At 49.5% G+C, this 18,022-nt stretch overlaps 1 pseudogene; it reads right to left on the bottom strand.

Annotated features, from left to right (window-relative positions):
• Nucleotides 1-4,297: 4,297 nt before the first annotated feature.
• LOC147092829 (cathepsin F-like) overlaps nucleotides 4,298-18,022 on the bottom strand; it is a 43,286-nt pseudogene continuing 29,561 nt past the window's right edge.

Here is an 18,022-nt window from a genome sequence, read left to right on the forward strand (position 1 = left end):
TACCATCAACTAGTGGGAACAGCCTTTCCCCAGTCTAGCCTATCCAAACCCGTCATAATCTTGTACACCTCTATCAAATCACCCCTCAACCTCCTTTGCTCTAATGAAAACAAATCCAGCTTCTCCAACCTGTCCTTGTAGCTACGATCCTCCATCCCCGGAACCATTCTGGTAAATCTCCTCTGCACCCTCTCAAGGGTCTTCACATCCTTCCTAAAGTGTGGTGACCAGAACTGGAGGCAATACAGGTAGACTATCCTTTATCCAAACTTCCGAAAACCTCTAAAAACCGAACGTTTTTTCGTTCAGCATAAGTCGTGCGCACGACATGACCAGAGTGGCGCACGACTTACGCTAAGCAGGGCAGAGGGTCACAGAGTTCCCTCCTGGGTAGGAGATTGCAGGCCGAGCCGGGCAGTGTGAAGGAGGTACCGGGAGAGTGAACCCAACAGTGCAGCGGCCCGTCCGATAGCTGCAGCGGCCCGTCCGATATTCTTTTCTCCCCCCCGACCCGACCCGACCCCCGACCTGTCCGATATTCTTTTCTCCTGACCCAACCCAACCCGACCCCCGACCCGAACAGCGGCCCGTCCGATATTCTTTTCTCCCCCCCCCCCCACCCGACCCGAACCGCGGCCCGTCCGATATTCTTTTCTCCCCCCCGACCCCTGACCCCCCCGACCCCCCCGGACCCCCTCCCTGACCCCCCCCCTGGACCCCTCCCGACCTCCCCGGACCCCCCCCAGACCCCCCCCAACCTGAACCGCGGCCCGTCCGATATTCTTTTCTCCCCCCCGACCCCTGACCCCCCCCCGGACCCCCTCCCCGACCCCTCCCGACCCCCCCGGACCACCCCCCCCCGACCTGAACCGCGGCCCGTCCGATATTCTTTTCTCCCCCCCCACCCGTCCCCGACCTGATTTGCGGGCCAGCTTAGTAGGAGTCAGCCGATATCCGGCTTTCCAGAGAAGCAGGAAGGGGAATGAGACACGGAACAGTCGCAAGAGGTAGCCTGAACTTTTAAAATTTATATTAAATACAAATTTCCCAGTCTTATAATAATACCTTCTGAAATCCAAAAAATTCTGAAAACCGAAACTCAGCTGGTCCCAAGGCTTTCGGATAAGGGATAGTGTACCTGTACTCCAGCTGTGGCCTAACCAGCGCTTTATAAAGGTTCAGCATAACTTCTCTACTTTTGTACTCAATACCTCTATTTATGAAGCCCAAGATCCCATGGGGGAAAAATTCGGTTGCTTTGCACCTCCCGTTATCGCCCTAAGAGGGCGCAAAGCAACTCGCGCCCGGGCGCGGCGATGTTTGTGCCGCTTGCGAAATTGACCAGAAATTTTGCGGCAGCGCTGAACACTACCGCCACGATCTCCTGTGCCCGCAGATCGTGACGTCAGTCGAGTGCGCAACGCCCTGGTAGCGCCCCTGACCGGATATTGAGAGGCGCCCCCTGCCTTACCGCCTGCCACTCGCAAGGACAGGTTGAGGGGAGCGTTTTGCAGTCGGGAAGGGACTGGGGGAGCGCTATTTAAAGGCGACATTTTTGCACCACGCATTCAGAGAGAGAGAGAAACTTCTGGAGAGATTCAACGCTGTGTGAAGGAGTTTGGGGACTGAGCAGCACTTTGCAGGTTCATTTTGATTTGACCTTCCTTGCATCGATTTAGAAGAGACTGTGGGGACTGCACTCTGAGCCCTTTCCCTGGGCCTCTCCATTGTTCTTCCCAACAGAATTGATGTACAGGTCTCTCCAGGCCGAGATTCAAGGCTGCAATGAGCAGGGTGTGGACGGAGAGCAAGATCGACCCTCTCCTTTAAGAACTGGCCGGCGCCAGTGTTCCATTGCTGACTGACATCACATGAGCTTCGCCAGCGCTCTGAGGTAGCGCCTCGCTCCTCGGCGTTAGCGCCTTAAGAGAGCTGTGTAGCGCCTGATTTAGCGCTCCAATCACCTCCAGGGGCGATAGAAGCCAAGTTTGCAGTCGTAGGTGATAATTAGTGGCAGGCGCTAAACTTTGCGCCTGGCCGATAATTGCGCCCCAAACGGGCCGCTACCAAATTTCTCCCCCCATATGCTCTGTTAACCACTCTCTCAATATGTCCCGCCACCATCAGGGACCTATGCACATTAACTCCCAGGTCCCTCTGTCCCTGCACACTCTTTAAAACTGTGCCCTTAAGTGTATATTGCCTCTCCCTGTTCCTTCTGCCAAAATGCATCACCTCACACTTCTCTGTATTAAATTCCATCTGCCACTTGTCTGCCCATTCTGCTAGCCTTTCTATGTCCTGTTGCAGTCGACTGGTATCATCCTCACTGTTTGCCCCCACCCCCCCAAGTTTGGTGTCATCAGCAAATTTAGAAATTCTACTCTGTATTCCAATATCCAGGTCATTTATATATATCAAAAAAGGCAGTGGCCCCAGCACTGACCCCAGGTGCATTGTCCCTTTACATAGAAACATAGAAGATAGGAGCAGGAGTAGGCCATTCGGCCTCTCGAGCCTGCTCCGCCATTTAATGAGATCATGGCTGATCATTCAAATTCAGTACCCTGTCCCTGCCTTCTCCCCATATCCCTTGATCCCTTTAGCCTTAAGAAATATATCTAACTGCTTCTTGAATATATTTAATGAATTGGCCTCAACTGCCTTCTGTGGTCGAGAATTCCACAGGTTCACCACTCTCTGGGTGAAGAAATTCCTCCTCATCTCTGTCCTAAATGGCTCACCCCTTATCCTTAGACTGTGACCCCTGGTTCTGGACTCCCCGGCCATCGGGAGCATCCTTCCTGCATCTAGTCTGTCTAGTCCTGTTAGAATTTTATAAGTTTCAATGAGATCCCCTCTCATTCTTCTACACGAGCCGTCCTTCAAAGCTAGCCGAACCCGTTGAGGCAGGCTAGGCGAGCTGACTGAGTGGTTGACCTCCGACGGTGCCTCAGTGTTTTTTGCAGAGGTTTCCCTTTGGCATGCTGTCAGCCGTGGCTCAGTCAGCATCTCTCCTCTCTTGCCTCTGCGTCGCAAGGTCCCAGAATTGTGCCCCAGGAAAGGTAGTCATTCATTCCAGAGGGAATTCCCTTCTTTGGGACGGGCACCATTGCTGCATTGCAATAGAATCACATAAAATTTACAGCACAGAAACAGGCCATTCGGCCCAACTGCTCCGTGCCGGTGTTTATGCTCCACACGAGCCTCCTCCCACCCCATCAACATATCCTTCTATTCCTTTCTCCCTCAGGTGTTTATCCAGCCTCCCCTTAAATGCATCTCTGCTATTCGCCTCAACCACTCCCTGTGGTAGCGAGTTCCACATTCTCATCACGGTTTGGGCCTCCTGCCCTGGTTATTAAAATGACTCCACTCTGGAACACAGGGCGGGGTTAATGCCCTCTCCAGTGGGCGAGCCGGACTCCTGCTCTGCATCACTGGCGGAGTCGGGATCCCTGGAGCTTCGGATCCCGGGGGGAAGTAACGGCTTAATTTCAGTTTTTCTTTTCATTTTCCCCATTTCTAAAACTTGGCAAGTCACTAGATGGGGTCAATTTCTGATCGGGCTCCCTGGAGATGGTGCTCTCAAAATACATCCAGCCACGTGTCATGCTCACGTTGCTTTATTGTGCGATTGCAAAAGCTAAAAGCCCTATCTGGTTGATATACAGTCGAGTCAAATTGGATAACAGTAATACAATGGACCAATCCCTTCCCATTGGCCAGAATTCCAATGGACCAATCCCTTCCCATTGGCCAGAATTCCAATGGACCAATCCCTTCCCATTGGCCAGAATTCCAATGAACCAATCCCTTCCCATTGGCCAGAATTTCAATGGAGCAATCCCTTCCCAATGGGAAGCATTCCAGTTGACCAATCCTTTTCCAATTTACCCCTGGGATCGATGATTGGAATCTGCTGGTTAGCAGTAATGGTGAACATCCCGAGTCAAATTAGCGATGTGTTACGCCTCTCCTGTTGATCAACATTTCTGGCTGTTTCTACTGAGAGCGAATTGCTGATTGCATCAATAACCGGGCTTGCGGCAGGTACACTAATCTGGCATTTAGACTGCGCCTAATACCGGTGTAAACATCTCTCACCGAACTGACCAGGGAACAACACGGGAGCGTAACTGGGAAGTGGTTCGGTGGGATCCGAACCGTGGGCATTCCGCCTTTTTGCATACAGACAGGCCGTTAAGCTGCAAGCGCGAACGCCCTCCTTCTGAGCGGTACGTGCGGCCGAATTGCCCAGGACTGCCTGCGTTCCACCGCACCTTTCTCAGCTCTTCTAATCGATGATAGCGGTGGTGGGGAACCGGTTCAGTCCACACGACATCTCCCCTCGGTAAATACGGAAGTATCCCTGTCGAATAAAAGAGGGCGGAAAAAAATGACTTGCGAGAATATGCTTCCTGCCTACTATACAGTGGGGTTTTCCCCACTGAGAACGGGAAATGAGATATATATATATATATATATATAGAGAGAGAGAGAGAGGGCACTGCAATCATAGAATCATAGAAATTTACAGCACGGAATGAGGCCATTTGGCCCATCGTGTCCGCGCCGGCCGACAAAGAGCTTTCCAGCCTAATCCCACTTCCCAGCTCTTGGTCCGTAGCCCTGTAGGTTACGGCACTTTAAGTGCATATCCAAGTACTTTTTAAATGCGATGAGGGTTTCTGCCTCTACCACCCTTTCAGGCAGTGAGTTCCAGACCCCCACCACCCTCTGGGAGAAAGAAATTCTCCTCAAATCCCCTCTAATCCTTCCACCAATTACTTTAAATCTCTGCCCCCTGGTTATTGATCCTTCTGCCAAGGGAAACAGTTCCACCCTATCCACTCTATCAAGGCCCCTCATAATTTTATACATCTCACTCCCATTAGACAGAATTCCAATGGTTCAATCCCTTCCCACTAGACAGAATTCCAATAGTTCAATCCCTTCCCATTGGACAGAATTCCAATGGTTCAGTCCCTTCCCATTGGACAGAATTCCAATGGTTCAATCCCTTCCCATTAGACAGAATTCCAATGGTTTAATCCCTTCCCATTAGACAGAATTCCAATGGTTTAATCCCTTCCCATTAGACAGAATTCCAATGGTTCAATCCCTTCCCATTGGACAGAATTCCAATGGTTCAATCCCTTCCCATTAGACAGAATTCCAATGGTTTAATCCCTTCCCACTAGACAGAATTCCAATGGTTCAATCCCTTCCCATTAGACAGAATTCCAATGGTTCAATCCCTTCCCATTAGACAGAATTCCAATGGTTCAATCCCTTCCCATTGGACAGAATTCCAATGGTTCAATCCCTTCCCATTAGACAGAATTCCAATGGTTCAATCCCTTCCTAGTAGACAGAATTCCAATGGTTCAATCCCTTCCCATTAGACAGAATTCCAATGGTTCAATCCCTTCTCATTGGACAGAATTCCAATGGTCCAATCCCTTCCCACTAGACAGAATTCCAATGGTTCAATCCCTTCCCACTAGACAGAATTCCAATGGTTCAATCCCTTCCCACTAGACAGAATTCCAATGGTTCAATTCCTTCCCATTAGACAGAATTCCAATGGTTCAATCCCTTCCCATTGGACAGAAATCCAATGGTTCAATCCCTTCCCATTAGACAGAATTCCAATGGTTCAATCCCTTCCCATTAGACAGAATTCCAATGGTCCAATCCCTTCCCATTAGACAGAATTCCAATGGTTCAATCCCTTCCCATTGGACAGAATTCCAATGGTCCAATCCCTTCCCATTAGACAGAATTCCAATGGTTCAATCCCTTCCCACTAGACAGAATTCCAATGGTTCAATCCCTTCCCACTAGACAGAATTCCAATGGTTCAATCCCTTCCTAGTAGACAGAAATCCAATGGTTCAATCCCTTCCCACTAGACAGAATTCCAACAGAGCAATCACTTTCCCATTTACCCCGATGTTTTGGGATTCAGTTGGAGGGATTCTCAAAGATCTGCGGGATTATTGATTGTGTCCGTATGACCGAGCGTGCTCCTTTCATCAAAGGCCACACATGCCTCAACAGGAAATGATCCCACTATCTCAACCAGAAGCGCCATAATCCAAGTGAATGCTTGTGCCCCTGGGAGAAATCCCTGTTGTGTGTGCGACCATGCCACCATCTCACAGAGAGGACAGTCTCTGGGTGACTCCTCAGAAACCAGAACTATCCTCCATAATCAATGAGATCTGTGAAACTTCCCGGGAACACAGTCAAACAAGTTTACAGGACTAAGGGGCAAGAGGGGGAAATGGGACTAATTGGACAGCTCTCTCAAAGAGCTGACAGAGGCACGATGGGCTGAATGGCCTCCTTCTGTGCTGTATGCTTCTACGTGCTACCACGATGTCCCTTTACCCTCCAGAGGCAGCACTCAGCAGACCATGGATGCTTTTCAGGTGGTTCAGTGGGTAGCTCTCTCACCTCTGAGTCAGAAGGTCATGGGTTCGACTCCCACTCCAGGGACTTGAACCCACAACACAGGCCGACACTCCCAGGGCCAGTCGTGAGGGAGTACGGCATTGTCGGAGGGGCCGTCTTTTGGCTGAGATGTTAAACCGAGGCCCCCCCATCTGCCCTCTCAGGTGGACATAAAAGATCCCACGGCCGCTATTGGAAGAAGAGCAGGGGAGTTCTTCCAGTATTGATCCCTCAAACAATATCAGATGATCTCGTTGCCAGAACATAAGAGCATAAGAATTAGGAGCAAGAGTCGGCCAGACGGCCCCTCGAACCTGCTCTGCCATTCAATAAGAAGGGATAATTACAAGTCTTAGCCCTGTCTCGGGCTACCCCAGATCAGGCGTATTCCCCAGACGTTCACCTTCAACTTAAGTTAGAGATAGCCAAATTCCATAAGACGCTTAAATGGGTCTAAAGGTTCAGGCTATCTCTCCCTAAAGGAAAGAAACAACTGAAGGTGTTACCGTCCTCCAGATAGCACTTTTAATAAGTTTAACTAGACTGTAACCTTCCGGATATTATGAGGGTCCGGAATACCCCCCAGAATTCTGCAACTCCTTACAAAAGAGTGTACAGAAATTGGGTTCGCGAGTTTATACAGAAATACTCTGAGACAATTCTAAAAATATATAGTTTTATTTAAGAGCTGACATTCAGTTAACAGCTGTTGAATCAGTCACAACATTAACAATTCAAAATACAGATAGCTTACATTTCTTATTTCTCAGAGATCCTTATTCTCAAATCTTTACTTCGTTACATTTCTTATTTCTTACTTATTTCTAAATCCAGATTATCCACCAAAATCAATTACTTTGATTACCCGAGACTCAAAGTTAAAAACTTACAGATGGTGCCTGTAAAGTTGAGAAGCGCTTGGCCCATTCAGCGAGTTCTGACTTTCTGTTTGAAAAGCTCTTATTTTTATACCCTTTTTGCAGTGGTTTATTCTTTGAAGTTCTCTGCTGATGTCAGCTAATTGTCTTTATTCATTCTCTCTTTTAAATGCTTTCTATCTTACTGTCAATTCAACTATTGCATGCATAATTATGTCTCTACCTTTAGGTGTTCCAAAAACCATCATTAAAATAATATGACAGCTATGGTTTCTGTTTGATGCCATTCTTACAAAATTCTTTCATTCAATTCTTAATATTGGCTTAACTGGTTTTTAGCAGACGTTGAGTCTCCTTACTGTCCAAGTTCAATACAAACACAATGGGGCGATTTTCAGTGTGCCGTGAGGTGGGCTTTTAGGCATGCAGGGGGCTAAAATCCTGAATTCGGGGGTCCCGACACCATCCCGCCCAAAACCTGCTTCCATGTAAGTTTCAAAGGAGGCGGGTACCCGCCCCGCACTGGGACCCGCCGACCCGAGGCGGGAAGGGATTAGTGCCAATTAACTGCCTGTTAACAGGTAGTTAACAGGCAGTTTTTAGCCTAATCCCTATTTTGAAGGTTGTCGTGTGGGATTCCCGATGGTTCCAAACCACGCCAGGTTAGAGGAGTCGGGCCGTCGGGTTGAAGGACTTGGAGGGGTCGAGATGTTGGTGTTCAGGTGAGTGATGGGTGCATGAGTGCAAAGTTAAGTGTGTTTGGTGTGTCTAAAGTGTGTAAAGAAGTTTAAATTACCTGTACTTACCTTTACAGCCTTCCTTCCTCTAGGCTTTGGGAGTCCATCATTCAGCCGGCACAGAAAGCAGAATGGCTGCGATCTGTCAAAAGTGACAGCCTGCAGCTTTCAGTGCCGCCGAGATTTCTAACTGAGTCTGCGTAGAAAGACTCAGGTTAGAAGTAAGACTGTCAGTGTTTGACAGCTTCAAACAGCTGTGAAACACTGATATTTAATCTGTTAACACATCTTGACAGATGAAATTTCAGTCTGTGACGTCACCTGTTGCTGGGTGGCCCTTAATTGGCCTGCTGAGTCCGCTGGGTGGGCTCAACAAGGTCAATCAAGTGAAAATCGCGTGGATTGGCCGCATCTCGATGGAGGCGGGACTACAACCTGAAAGTTGTAGTCCCGTCTCCTTCCTGATTTCTGAATGAAAATCCAGCCCAATGTAATTGCTTGGTGCCTCTATTGAAGTCATATCTTCAAAGTGTTCTTGTTGGTATCATATTTACTATGTATATATTAAAGACACTTTGACTGAGTGTTTACTTGTTTTCTAGCTATCTCAATTGGTTGCATATTTAATCTTATGTTTCCTGTCTTCCAAGTTTAACATAAAAACTATTTGACCAGCAGGTGTTTCTTTTACTTGATGTCATCTTTTCAAAGGCACATGCCTCTTTTAATGTTTGTGTTCCTGTTTTATGTGTTAGTTTATAACACCTTAAACTGGGTCTTCTCATTGTGTTCCCTCCAAACTCTAGACCCTCTGGAAGTGCCAAACTGCCATTTCAATAGAGTCATTGGGCAGGATTTTTATTGGGCCGTGGAGGCGGGATTGGAGGTGTGTGGGGGGTTAAAATTACATAAACTGGCGGACGGGCCCAAGCCTGCCTCCATCCCACCTCCAAGCAATTTTAAATCATTCGTGTCTCGTGGTCCCGTCTCCGTCCCGCCTCCAAGAGGCGGGATAGGCTGTTAAGGCCCTTAACAACCACTAAATTGGCTCTATAATGCCATTTTAAAAGGCCTTTGTGAGTTTAACCCTTTTCCCATGTGAAACACGCCTGTTCTGAAACACGACGGTGAAACCTGTCGGGAGCACAAGTGGATTGCTGACTATCAGCTGCAGCTCAAACATTAAAGAGGAGATTTGATCAGCCATCATTTGCAGGTGGCAGGACTTAGTTGTTTCAGGTCTGGGGGAACTTTTAGCAGGCATAACCACAGCTGTGGAAGTTTGGAGCCTGACACCAATCTCCAGTGTGACCTCCTGGGAGACCCCTCTCGCCACCTTCACTCAGCGCTTCCTCAACTGAGGCATATACCAGAATCATGGGAGCCATTTACTTCCTTCCCTTCTGGGCATTAGATGAGGAAGAAGACCAGCTGCAGCACCAGCAAAACCAGGAACAACAGCAGCACCAACAACAGCAGCACCAACAGGAGTGCCAGGCTGCTGCTCACCCACCTGAAGCTGCACAGGCCAGAAGGGGCCAGTGCATGGAAGCCCGTCGGTGCAGGAGATACCCCCCAAACAGGGTCTACAGACACAGGGTCAGCTACATCAACATGTCTGAGCAGCAGTGCCAAAGGCGGCTCCGACTTTCGCGACAGGTAGTGGGTGACATCTGCGCAATGGTGCAGCAAGACCTGGGGCCCAGAGGACCAGGTGGACAACCCTTACCAGTGGCCGTCAAAGTCACCACCGCACTCAACTTTTTTGCCTCAGGCTCATTCCAGGGATCAGCAGCAGACATCAGCGGCAGCTCCCAAGCAGCCGCACACACTTGCATCATGCAGGTAACCGACGCCCTCTTTGCCATTGCGCACAATCACATCCATTTCACCAAGGATCAAGCAAGTGTCACAGCATGTGCAGTTGGATTAGCTAATCTGGCAGGCTTTCCAAGGGTGCAGGGCGTCGTTGACTGCACACATGTGGCCCTTAAGGCACCCCATCGCAATCCACGTATTTTTGTCAACCACAAGGGCTTCCACTCCCTTAACGTTCAGCTGGTGCGTGACCACAAGAAGGAAATTTTGCATGTTTGTGCCAAGTACCCTGGCAGTTGCCATGACTCCTTCATACTGCACCAGTCTAGTGTGCCTCCGCTCTTCAGTCCGCCAGACCAACTTAACGGATGACTACTTGGAGACAAGGGCTATCCCCTGAGAACGTGGCTAATGACGCCGTTGAGGAGGCCATCCAACGAAGCTGAGGAGCGCTACAACTCCAGCCACATGTCCACCAGAGCCATAATTGAGCAAACCATCGGTTTGCTGAAGATGCGCTTCAGATGCCTGGATAGATCAGGTGGAGCCCTACAGTACTCAGCAGCCAGGGTCTCCAGGATCGTCGTGGTTTGCTGTGCACTTCACAACATGGCACAGCGTCGTGGCTTGCAGATTCCTGAGGACCAAGTGGCTCCTCACATATCCTCCTCCGAACATCTTGCAGAGGCCCATCAATCAGCGGCAGCAGTACGCGAGAACATAGCTGCCCGGGATGCAAGGAATGCACTCATCTTTGCTAGATTTGCTTAGCCTAGCCACTGAAGGACTTTTGCCTCGCATCTTCTTACCTGAGCATTGACAATGGCCATGAACCAGCTGACTCCTAGCAATTTGACCACCATACTGACAATTCCAAGTAATCCTAAGCCCTCAATGTGAAAGTCCCATTCGCGAAATGACACACGCCACAACTACAGCAGTAGCCATCAGATTTTTTATTAACCTTATTGATCTGATGGCTTTTTCACATAAAACATCAAATTTCACCCAAGTGACTACCCTTGTGACTATTTGTGCAGTACCTTTCTCTTACGTGTGCTCCTACATGGTGCTTCCCCTGTGGCTTCAGCAGATGTGGAGGCCCCTTGCTCACTTACTTGCTGCTCCTGTCTCGACACCTTTGGCGGGCGTCCTCTGGGGTAGTGAACCTGTGAGGGCTCGGCAACAGTCTGCTGCTCCTGCGGCTGTGCAGGGGTTTAGACGCCGATCTCAGCTGGGTGTGGACTCTGGTGGGGCTCTGACCGAGGGCTCTGCAGTGGCATGGAAGTGTGAGCGCTTGGAGAGGAGCCCCCACTTCCTTGATGTATGCCACCAACTTCCCTCTCATGGGTCAGGTCCCCCCCAGCACTTGCAAGTGGCTTGAGAGCACCTTGCTGCACATCAGGGGGCCATGGGGACCCGTATCTGCACTGGCAGTCCTACTCAGAAGGACTTCCATGAAGGTCTGGTTTCTCTGTTCAAAAGATGACCATCGCTCCTCCAGAGATGTCATTCTATTCAGAACACTCACCATGTTTTCTGCACTCTGGCGACTTATCACCTCCATGGAGGTTGCCATCCTTTCCATGGTGATGCGTTCATGTGCCAATTACTCCACAAAGGCTCTGCTCATGTTCACTATGGACTCCTCCATTCGCTCCACACTCGCAGCGACCCTGGAGACAAAACCTGCCAGAGACTCCTGCATCTGTTCCTGGAGTTCCAGCACCGCTGATCTTATGGATGGACCCAGAGGCAGAGGGTCGACATGCAGCTGAGCCGAGCTGGCAGAGTACTGCGCCCTCTGACTAGGACTCTCCACTGCTGTCCCTGTCTCCACCATCTGCTGATCCTCACTTGTGAGCTGTGATACACCAGGTGACAACACTACTCTATGTCCCGAAGGTCCCACCGAGGTGTGAGTGTCTGCGCTGGTGCTAGGTGCACTGAATTCTGCTGACGCTGCGCCCTCAGAGATTGCAGCTTCCTCTGAGGAGTCTTGAGGCTCATGCTGTTCCTCCTGGCTAGTGGGGACGGGTGCTTGCGATGGTCCTGTGGGGGAGTAAAGGAAAGAGTCAGAGATGTGATGCCAAGGTTACATGCACATTGCATATTGCAGATGATTATTAGTCCACCTGTTAGAGCTTCAGAATCATTATCAGCGACTCATGCAATGTCAATGAGAGAGATGGAAAACTATTCTGTCACCAGCTTGCTGTGATGCACCCCTCTGTCCGTCACCCACTTGCGCATCTTCCTCCACTCCTACGATCTCCAGGACCGCCTCCTCCCAGGGGGTGAGGTGGGCTACTGAGGGTGGCCCTCCTCCTGTCCTCGCTCTTTCTCACTTATTGTGAGCTCTCTTTTCCTGCAATGAGGGAGACAAGTGGAGTTTGAGTGAGAATGAAGGAGTGAGTGTAGAGATTCCATAACATAGTTACTTAGAAGGAGACAAAGATGGAGTGAGGTTGCAAGACCAAGGGCCCTCCCTGTGTGTTGTCAGTTGTTTTCATAGCATCACAGTGATAGGGAGTGTGAGGGCTGCATAGTCGAATAGTTAGGTGAATGTGAGCATAGAGAGAGAGGGAATGGGTAAGGGGGCATGGATGTCAGTGTCAAGTGGGATGTGGAGGAAGAGATTGCTAAAGCTGAGTGCTGGTGAGGAAAGGCAATGAGGATCAGATTGAGGGTGATGGGAAATTCATACTCACTTTTCCAGTGCACAGAAGGTCAGGAAATCTCTTCCTGCACTGAATCCAGGTTCTGCGGGTTGCTGATGATGAGTTGACCTCCTCTGCCACCTGGATCCACACAGCCTTGGTCTGCGGGGGAGGCTTCTTCCTCCCTGAAGAAGGGAAGAGCACCTCTTTATGAGCTCTTGCTCCCTTAACTAAAACCTGCAGGGCAACGTCATCAAACCTCAGGTGCAGACCTAGGTCTCCCGCTGGTCATTCTGCCTCCAGGTCCCTGTAACATGAAAGGCCAAAAGGTTGGCAGTCTGCAGAAGCAGCACGGCTTGTTGCAGACCTTAAATGCAGCAGCAATGATGATGTCATCGGAGGCGACTTTCAGACTGGAAAAACTCATTTGCCATGGGTTCCCACACGCTGGAACTCGATTGGCCCATTAAGTTAAAATTGCATCAATCTCCCACATCGATTTAGATTCGAGTGGATAACACGAAATGCGGATTACACGACCCCAGCCCGCCCCTGAATTAAAATCCAGCCCAATGATGGCGACAGTTCCAAAAGCCCAGCATGCTCCACGCTTTTTCTGGAGATGGACGAGAAGATATTAGTCCTTTGGCTGCAAGGGGACTGGCTCGCCCATCCCATCTCTGTCAGCCCCTTCAGCCCTACAACCCGCCGCGATCTCGCCCAACCCTATCTCTGTGACCTACTCCATCCCTACAACCCTCCAAGATCTAGCCCCCCCCCCCGCAACATCCCTGTGACCCCCTCCACAACTACAACCCTCCAAGATCTAGCCCCCCCCCCCAACATCCCTGTGACCCCCTCCATCCCTACAACCCTCCAAGATCTCGGCCCTCCTCCAACTCTTTGACTCTTGTATATCCCCGATTTCCATCGCTCCACCATTGGCGGCCGTGCCTTCAGCTGCCTGGGCCGTAAGCTCAGGAATTCCCTCCCTAAACCTCTCCGATGCTCCTTAAAACCTACCTCCTTGACCAAGCTTTTGATCACCTGTCCTAATATCTCCTTCTGTGGCTTGGTGTTGAATAAAAAATGAGCTGGGGGCAGTATTAATCACGGGCCCCACGGGAGATAGTGTAGTGTATGTAACCGTTCCACCTTTAAGAGAACTATTTTAAGAGTTGCACTACTTTATCTTGGCTGCTGTATACTGTAATACCGGTGGTGACCACACCGGTATATAAGTGCTGTGTAATGATTTATTGGGCAGTTCCGCCCTGACCTTCGACTAGTAAAGACCTGTTAAAATTTACTCTTGTGGTCTGTGTAGTAATTCTCACTATAACACAGACTTAACAGTGGCGACGAGTACGATCTTACCCTGCGGCAGAGATACATCCAAGGCAGTTTAACGGGCGTCGAGAAGAGGCATCCGCCCTCATCATTCTGCTGAGAAAAGACTCGGGTCTGCAGAGCAAAGGAAGAATTCTGACACGAAGCCTTCCATCAGCAACAGGCAGTGATCACCCCTTCTATCACGGTGGTGGGTAAGCCGATCAGCGACGAGCAGCAAGTCGGCCACGTTGACTGTGAAGTAGGGGAGGGAAAAACGGAGGATATAAGGGCGGAGAACTCAGCCGGGGGGGAAAGGACCGGACTGCAAGAGGGGCTGGGAGGCACGATTCGAGAACCGCTGGGGAGGGCGAACGCAGCAATACGGCAATCGCCATTACAGCCAGCGGGGGAGAAAGGCAAACGCGGGAAGCTGCCATTTTCGTAGGCGGGGGAAGAAGACAAGCGCGGGAAACCACCATTTTGAAAAAAAAAATAAAAATAAAAGAAAAATTTCTTTTTGTTTCTCAAGAAGATTGCGAGGATGCCTAAGCGTGGTAAGATCAACGATTTCGATCCCGATGTTGAAGATTGGGCCACGTATGTAGAACGCATAGAGATATATTGTAAGGCAAATAAAATATCAGATGAAGATAAAGCACTAACCTTACTAAACTCAATGGGTGCAAAGACATACGGGCTATTGAAGCATCTTCTATCACCAGCTAAACCGGCGGATCAGACTTTCGCTAAAATTGTTGCTGTCCTGAAAAATCATTTGAACCCCACACCGCTGATGTTAGCGGAACGATTTAAATTTTATGCGAGAACGCAACTGAAAGAGGAAAGCAACGCGGAGTATTTAATTGAACTGCGTAAGCTAGCGAAATACTGTCAGTTTGGGGAAAGACTGACAGAGGCACTGAGAGACAAATTCGTGTGCGGATTGTCGAAAGAAGGAACACAAAAGCGGCTGCTTGAAGAGAATGATCTTACACTTGATAAGGCTGTCACTATTGCAGCATCGCACGAAGCCGCAGCGAGAGGCACTGCGGAAATGCAGCTGAAGGCAGCGGTACTCAGCGTAGATCAAATGGCTTTGGGTACAGCAAAATGTTATCATTGTGGAAAGACAACACACGATCAGAACCAATGCTGGTTTAAAAACCAGGAATGTAGAAAATGTGGCAAGCTTGGTCACATAGCTAAAGTATGCCGGTCAGGAAAGAAGACCAGCAACAAAAAGTCACCGCAGGAAAAGTGCAGAAAGGTACATAAGGTGGCTGAGAAGAGTTCGGATGAACAGAATTCGGATTCAGACTCCAACAGCAAGGAACTGGGTAGTCTGAGAATTCACAATGTGAGTAAGGAAGCTGACCGACAAACTATCTGGGTCACACTGCAGATAGCAGGAGTCCAAGTGAAGATGGAATTGGACACTGGATCGGCGTTGACGGTCATGAATAAGCAAGATTACAAAAGGTTATTCACACATATTCCCCTACGGGATACGGAGATAGTATTGCAGACATACACGGGGCAAAGAGTATACCCCATCGGAAAGATAAAAGTCAAGGTGGTACACAAGGGCAAAGAACACCAAGGAATGGACATATATGTACTACCTGAGGGAGGTCCACCACTTCTGGGACGGGAGTGGATCAGGAAAATAAATATGGACTGGCACTCCCTAAAAGCAATAACGGTAGATTCCGGAAAAAAAGATGTCAAACCTGAACGATTGTCCAGAATATTGGATGAGGGCATATGCAGCAGTGACAGTGACAAAGCAGAGAGTGAGAACTCGGTGAAGACAATCAGCTCAGACTCTGGAACTGATGATGGTAAGACCAGCCCATGTGCAAAAGACAAGTCTAAAATGGACTTGCAGACTAATGATGGAAAAACGAAGGAGTGCATAAATGCTTCAGAAGAGAACAAAGTATCAGAACAGAATTCCACTGAACAACAACATAGTTTGACAGAGAATTCTGAGTCTGTCCAGTCTACAGACATGCACATTTCTGAGGAACACCGGGCTCGAACTCAACTCAATTTCAAACTGCAACAGCAATTAGAACAAATGATTCGCCGTTTCGAGCAAGAGATGAATGCAAAGAAAAAGTTCTTTGACACAGAGTTGGAGAATCTGGGAAGACAGCAGAAGCAGCTGATTGAGAAAATGGATCAGGAACACACAAACCGTCTGCGCGATGAGGCCAAACGAATCAAAGCTGAGCAAGAAAGGGAATATGTCAAATTCATCGATCAGTTGAAAGCTAAGAAGAAAGAGCACCCTTTTGTGAGCAGTGTCAGCAGTAATAAGCCACTCAGGGAATTGGTGGCAGATGTAGTGTATGTACCCGTCTACCTTTAAGGAAACTATTGTATGTAACCGTTCACCTTTAAGAGAACTACTTTAGGGGTGGCACTACTTGTTGGCTTCTGTATACTGTAATACCAATAGTGACCACACCAGTATATAAGTGTTGTGGCAGGATTGCTGGGGCAGATTCGCCCTGACCTTCGAATAGTAAAGACCTGTTTGTTTGTTACTTCTGAAGTCTGTGTATTTATTAACTGCACAACCCACAGACTTTACAGTGGCGACGAGTCCGATCGTACCCTGCGGCAAGACTACCAAAGCAACGAAGAGCGTCGAAGAGAGGCAACCGCCCTCGTCGTGCTGCTGAAAGAAAACACGAGGCTGCAGCAGGAGGAAGGAGGAAGACTTTAGCAATAAAAGCTTCCATCTGCAACAGGCACTGACTACCCTTCTACCACGGTGCGGAGTGAGCCGATCAGCTGGAAACAAGGCGGCCGCGGAGACTGTGAGTAGGGGAAGGTGTAGAGAATATCCGGAGGATACGGGCTGTGCACTCGACCACGGTCGAGGGGGAACGGAGCCGGTCAGAAAGTCGGGTCCAACGGCGTCGTGAGACAGTCGGACCTCGATCGGCGGGAAAAGCCGGGCAGCGACCGCAGCCACGAAGCGCTGAGACTGGGAGTAGGCGCGGGAAGAGAAACCCAGCTGCAGCCGGGGAGGGAAACACCGGTCTGCAAGAGGGCTGGGAGGCGAACAGGAACCGTGCGGGTGGGAGAGAGAGACAGAGCCGAGCAAGGAGAGAGAGACTGCGCGAGAGCCAGTCCAGCGGCTGAACTGTCCTCCGTTAACGGGGTGTACCCAGCGCCGGTAGAGCGTGCGGGCGGGAGGAAAAGATAGAGCCGAGTAAGGGGAGCTGTGCGAAAGCCAGCCCAGCGGCTGAACCTGTCCGCTGTGGAGAAAGCGTACCCCTTCCACCAGGGAAGAAACGCGGGAAGCCGCCATTAGGCGGAGAAGACGACAGAAGCGGGAAACCGCCAGTGAAGTGAGCGGGGCGAGAAGGAAAGAGCGGGAAACCGCCATTTTCGCGGGGAAAACCGCCATCTTAGAAATAAACAAATAAATAAGAATACTTAAAGAAATACTTGTGTTGTACCCGAGGAAAGGAAGATGCCTAAGTGGGCGGACATCAACGAGTTCAATTCGGAGATAGAAGACTGGGCCACGTACGTAGAACGTATTGAGATACATTGTAAGGCTAACAAAATAGCTAAGGATGAAAAAGCTTTAACCTTACTTAACATGATGGGGGCGAAAACATTCGGGTTGTTGAAGCATCTTCTCTCGCCAGCTAAACCGGCAGATCAGACTTTCGATGATATAGTAGCAGTGCTGAAGGATCACTTGAACCCCACACTGTTGATGCTGGCTGAACGATTCAAATTCTACGCAAGAACGCAGAGGAAAGACGAAAGCAATGCGGAATACTTGGTCGAACTGCGTAGGCTAGCGAAATACTGCCAGTTCGGAGGGAATCTGACAGAGGCACTGCGTGACAAGTTCGTATGCGGATTGTCCAAAGAAGGAACGCAGAAGCGACTACTGGAAGAAAATGACCTCACACTGGACAGGGCTGTCCTCATAGCTGCATCGCACGAAGCCGCAGCGAAAGGAACGGCGGAAATGCAGCTAAAGGCGGCGGCACTAGGGGTGGACCAAATTACTTCGAGCCCAATAAAATGCTACCGTTGTGGGAAGACAACACACGACCAGAATCAATGCTGTTTTAAAAACCAAGAATGCAGGAAATGTGGC

The sequence above is a fragment of the Somniosus microcephalus genome, unplaced genomic scaffold (genome assembly GCF_052327205.1).
Source record: "Somniosus microcephalus isolate GS21.2 unplaced genomic scaffold, FLI_Smic_1.0 unresolved_chr2, whole genome shotgun sequence".
Classification (NCBI taxonomy): domain Eukaryota; kingdom Metazoa; phylum Chordata; class Chondrichthyes; order Squaliformes; family Somniosidae; genus Somniosus; species Somniosus microcephalus.